This window comes from Eurosta solidaginis, chromosome X (genome assembly GCF_040869045.1).
Source record: "Eurosta solidaginis isolate ZX-2024a chromosome X, ASM4086904v1, whole genome shotgun sequence".
Classification (NCBI taxonomy): domain Eukaryota; kingdom Metazoa; phylum Arthropoda; class Insecta; order Diptera; family Tephritidae; genus Eurosta; species Eurosta solidaginis.
In genome coordinates this window covers 50,389,901-50,395,900 of record NC_090324.1, presented here as the reverse complement: position 1 = coordinate 50,395,900, position 6,000 = coordinate 50,389,901, and positions in this window count along the sequence as shown.

Here is a 6,000-nt window from a genome sequence, read left to right as displayed (position 1 = left end):
GAAACAAACGAACGAAAAATGTTCATAGTTTAAGTCGCTTAAACAACTTGGAATATCTGTTTTCTATGCTCGCTTCCATAACGTCGTTCTACAGCAGCCATCAATGTTTCATAATTGTTTCGCTCTCCTTCGGGAATCATCTGTAGGATTTCCGCTGCTGGCCCCTGCAATGCCACGAACAGTGCAGCAACTTTATCTTCCGCATTCCAGTTGTTCACTGCTGCGGTCTTCTCAAACTGTAGCTTGAAGACCTGGAAAGGAACAGAACCGTCAAAAGATGGAGTTTTTGCCTTCGTATTACTCGCTGAAGCAGCCGGCCGATTAAGTTGCAATTCCTGTATACGACCTCTCAACGCATCCACCTCTGCCTCGAATTTTTCTTCAAACTACGTTATTTTCTTGTCCATACGGGCTTCGAGTTTTGATGATATACGTGCCTCTTGCTATTTCAGTTGTGTTTCCATCTTTGATCTAATCTGTGTTGACATTTCTGAAATACGTGTCTCATGTGATTCCAGCTGGGATGTCATATATGTCTTCTGCTCTTCCAGTTGAGATGACATTTGCGATGACATTTCTGAAATACGTGCCTCCTGTGCTTTAATCTTCGCTGTTATGCGTGTCTCCTGCGATTCCAACTGAGATGCCACTGTCGATGTTTGAGCAGTTATTGCAGCCAATATCATGTTCAAGTCTGTGCTCTTTTCTCTTCAATTTTTGTTGTTGTTTCGTCCCCATCAGGATAAAAGACAAACTCGTCCACATCAATTCCGTGCGACTCCATCACCTCTCCTCCTTTTTCAGTTGCTGGATATTCAATTCACTGAACTTTGCCATGTCCAAGATGTATTCCCAATCTTCGGAATTTATTCAACAATTCCTCTTCTGACACCAATTGTAACGAATTTGCTTGCAAATCCTCTTATTTACCTTTTTGCTAAGTTCGTATCACTAAACTGTTGAATAAATAACTCCAATATTGAATAATGGAAAAATGGCCTTTATTAAAGTACTTCACAATAACACTTATACTTTGCAATTAGCTGGCTTAATAACCAACTGATAGCTTAAATGAAACTGACTTTCAAAATAATACTGATTTTGCTCGCTAGATATCGTCTTAAGCGAAACTCACTATAGCGCCTCTACCGCTTGTGCTTTTATACTTTTTCATTTCCTCGTGGCATCTTCTAGGCGCTTCCAAATTTACTTAGTTGCCGACATATAATTATAACTACAGATGTATATAGTTTCTCATATGCGTGTATTTGTGAGAGGCACTTCAACAATTACAATTGCATACTTTTGGGAGCATCTCTTCTCTGCTGCGTGTACGTACATATGTGTGGACATAATAGGGGGACTAATGAAAGCATATAAACTTATAAGGTGTAAAATTATATCCATTTACATACGCTGTTATATGAACGCACCTAGAAATACTCGTGATAAACTTGATTGTTTATCAGCTGTATTATTGCCAAACAAAAATTTTTTGATTGTTATACAAATTAAAAAATGCCAAGATGAATTGAAAAATCAAAACTAAAACGTCTTTACTAAGATATTCTTGTAAATTACTTGCTGATGTTGCAGATTTATGATGAAGGTTGCATTCCTTTGAGTTTACCGCGTTTACACAATGAAATATGCGTGTAAATTTATACAAATTGTGAAAATGATTTTTCATATAAAATTTGACAGTTCGTTTACGCACTAGATAAATTTATACGTTTACGTACTTCATAAGGCATTTATACGGTTACATGAGTCCCCCTAATGTTTTATTCGTTTATGTAGATACAAGTGACTGTCTGCTTTATTGTTGTTGTGACTTCGTTTACTTAGCATCAGACTAGGGATGTGAGTATCACCTGGTGTCACTCATATTCGTCACAGTATTATAAAAGTTTATAGTACGGGATCTTATGTTACATATAAACAGAATATTTCACATGGTTTTATAAAAGTTTATAGTACGTGTTCTGGCCTTGAGCTCGATTCGAACCTTGAATGATTTATCAATAGGCCGATAAAAACAAAAACAATTGTACGTGCTCTTATGTTAAAAATAAACAGAATGTTGCATAAGGTCTTCTAAAAGCTTACTAATGGGTTGTTTATAATTCTATATAAACAATACTTGTAGATATCACACCATAAATACGTGGTACTTGCGACGTGATCATTTCAGTAGCTGGTACTTATGTTACATATAAACAGAATATTTCACACGGTATTATAAAAGTTTATAGCACGGGCTCTGATGTTACATATAAACAAAATATTGCACACGGTTTTATAAAAGTTTATAGTCCGTGCTCTCATGTTACAAATAAAAAGAATGTTGCGTACGGTCTTCTAAAAGCTTACTAATGGGTTGTTTATAATCCTATATAAACAATACTTGTAGATATCACACCATAAATACTTGGCACTTGGGACGTGATCATTTCAGTAGCTGGTACTTATGTTACATATAAACAGAATACTTCACATGGTATTATTAAAGTTTATAGTACGGGCTCCTATGTTCCATATAAACAGAATATTTCACACGGTTTTATAAAAGTTTATAGTACGTGATCTTATGTTACAAATAAACGGAATGTTGCATACGGTCTTCTAAAAGCTTACTAATGGGTTGTTTATAATTCTATATAAACAATACTTGTAGATATCACACCATAAATACGGAATATTCGCGACGTGATCATTTCAGTAGCTGGTACTTATGTTACATATAAACAGAATATTTCACACGGTTTTATAAAAGTTTATTGTACGTGCTCTTATGTTACAAATAAACAGAATGTTGCACACGGTCTTCTAAAAGCTTACTAATGGGTTGTTTATAATTCTATATAAACAATACTTATAGATATCACACCATAAATACGGAATATTCGCGACGTGATCATTTAAGTAGCTGGTTTACAGATGAACCTTACAAATTACAGTTAGATTTTTTTCCAAAGTATTACTTAACAAGTAAGGAAGGCTAAGTTCGGGTGTAACCGAACATTACATACTCAGTTGAGAGCTATGGAGACAAAATAAGGAAAATCACCATGTAGGAAAATGAACCTAGGGTAACCCTGGAATGTGGTTGTATGACATGTGTATCAAATGGAAGGTATTAAAGAGTATTTTAAGAGAGAGTAGGCCATAGTTCTATGGATGGACGCCATTTAGGGATATCGCCATAAAGGTGGACCAGGGCTGACTCTAGAATATGTTTGTACGATATGGGTATCAAATGAAAGCTGTTAATGAGTATTTTGAAAAGGAGTGATCCTTAGTTCCCTAGGTGGACGCCGTTTCGAGATATCGCCATAAAGGTGGACCAGGGGTGTCTCTAGTTGTACGATATGGGAATCAAATGAAAGGTGTTACTGAGCGTTTTAAGAGGGAGTGGGCATTAGGTCTATAGGTGGACGCCTTTTCGAAATGTCGCCATTAGGGTGGGCCAGGGGTGACTCTAGAATGTGTTTGTACGATATGGGTATCAAACGAAAGGTGTTACTGAGCATTTTAAGAGGGAGTGGGCATTAGGTCCATAGGTGGACGCCTTTTCGAGATATCGCCATTAGGGTGGGCCAGGGGTGACTCTGGAATGTGTTTGTACGATATGGGTATCAAATGAAAGGTGGTAATGAGTATTTTAAAAGGGAGTAATCCTTAGTTCTATAGGTGGACGCCTCTTCGAGATATCGCCATAAAGGTGGACCAAGGGTGACTCTAGAATGTTTGTACGATATGGGTATCAAACGAAAGGTGTTACTGAGCATTTTAAGAGGGAGTGGGCATTAGGTCTATAGGTGGACGCCTTTTCGAGATATCGCCATTAGGGTGGGCCAGGGGTGACTCTAGAATGTTTGTACGATATGGGTATCAAACGAAAGGTGTTACTGAGCATTTTAAGAGGGAGTGGGCATTAGGTCTATAGGTGGACGCCTTTTCGAGATATCGCCATTAGGGTGGGCCAGGGGTGACTCTAGAATGTTTGTACGATATGGGTATCAAATGAAAGGTGGTACTGAGTATTTTAAAAGGGAGTAATCCTCAGTTCTATAGGTGGACGCCTTTTCGAGATATCGCCATAAAGGTTGACCAAGGGTGACTCTAGAATGTTTGTACGATATGGGTATCAAACGAAAGGTGTTACTGAGCATTTTAAGAGGGAGTGGGCATTAGGTCTATAGGTGGACGCCTTTTCGAGATATCGCCATTAGGGTGGGCCAGGGGTGACTCTAGAATGTTTGTACGATATGGGTATCAAACGAAAGGTGTTACTGAGCATTTTAAGAGGGAGTGGGCATTAGGTCTATAGGTGCACGCCTTTTCGAGATATCGCCATTAGGGTGGGCCACGGTTGACTCTAGAATGTATTTGTACGATATGGATATCAAATTAAAGGTATTAATGAGGGTTTTAAAAGCGAGTGGCCCTTAGATGTATATGTGAAGGCGTTCTCGCGATTTCGACCAAATGTGGATCAGGTGATCCAGAAAATCATCTGTCGGGTACTGCTAATTTATTTATATATTCAATAACACTAACAGTATTCCTGCCAAGATTCCAAGGGCTGTTGATTTCGCCTTGTAGAACTTTTTCATTTTCTTCTACTTAATATGGTAGGTGTCACACCCATTTTACAAAGTTTTTTCCAAAGTTATATTTTGCGTCAATAAACCAATCCAGTTACCATGTTTCATCCCTTTTTTCGTATTTGGTATAGAATTATGGCATTTTTTTAATTTTTCGTAATTTTCGATATCGATAAATTGGGCGTGGTTATTGTCGGATTTCGGCCATTTTTTATACCAAGATAAAGTGAGTTCAGATAAGTACGTGGGCTAAGTTTAGTAAAGATATATCGGTTTTTGCTCAAGTTATTGTGTTAACGGCCGAGCGGAAGGACAGACGGTGGACTGTGTATAAAAACTGGGCGTGGCTTCCACCGATTTCGCCCATATTCACAGAGAACAGTTAACGTCATAGAATCTATGCTCCTACCAAATTTCAAAAGGATTGGTAAATTGTTGTTCGACTTATGGCATTAAAAGTATTCTAGACACACTAAATGAAAATGGGCGGAGCCACGCCCATTTTGAAATTTTCTTTTATTTTTGTATTTTGTTGCATCATATCATTACTGGAGTTGAATTTTGACTTAATTTACTTATATACAGTAAAGATATTAAATTTTTGGTTAAAATTTGAATTTAAAAAAAATTTTGTTTAAAAAGTGGGCGTGTTCTTCATCCAATTTTGCTAATTTTTATTTAGCACATATATAGTAATAGTAGTAACGTTCCTGCCAAATTTCATCATGATATCTTCAACGACTGCCAAATTACAGCTTGCAAAACTTTTAAATTACCTTCTTGTAAAAGTGGGCGGTGCCACGCCCATTGTCCAAAATCTTACTAATTTTCTATTCTGCGTCATAACGTCAACCCATCTACCAAGTTTCATCGCTTTAGCCGCCTTTGGCAATGAATTATCGCATTTTTTCGGTTTTTCGAAATTTTCGATATCGAAAAAGTGGGCGTGGTTATAGTCCGATATCGTTCATTTTAAATAGCGATCTGAGATGAACGCTCAGGAACCTACATACCAAATTTCATCAAGATACCTCAAAATTTACTCAAGTTATCGTGTTAACGGACGGACGGACGGACGGACGGACGGACATGGCTCAATCAAATTTTTTTTGGATCCTGATTATTTTGATATATGGAAGTCTATATCTATCTCGATTCCTTTATATATGTACAACCAACCGTTATCCAATCAAACTTAATATACTCTGTGAGCTCTGCTCAACTGAGTATAAAAATTATACATATAATGGATACTAACAGCATTGATATTGGTACGTCCGAGTCTAGGCTCAATAATTTATTTAATACAGTGTCTGGAATCAAGGAAAATTTCAATCATATACACGATTTATTCCATAATTTTGAAATTCTCCATAGGGATACATTGAAT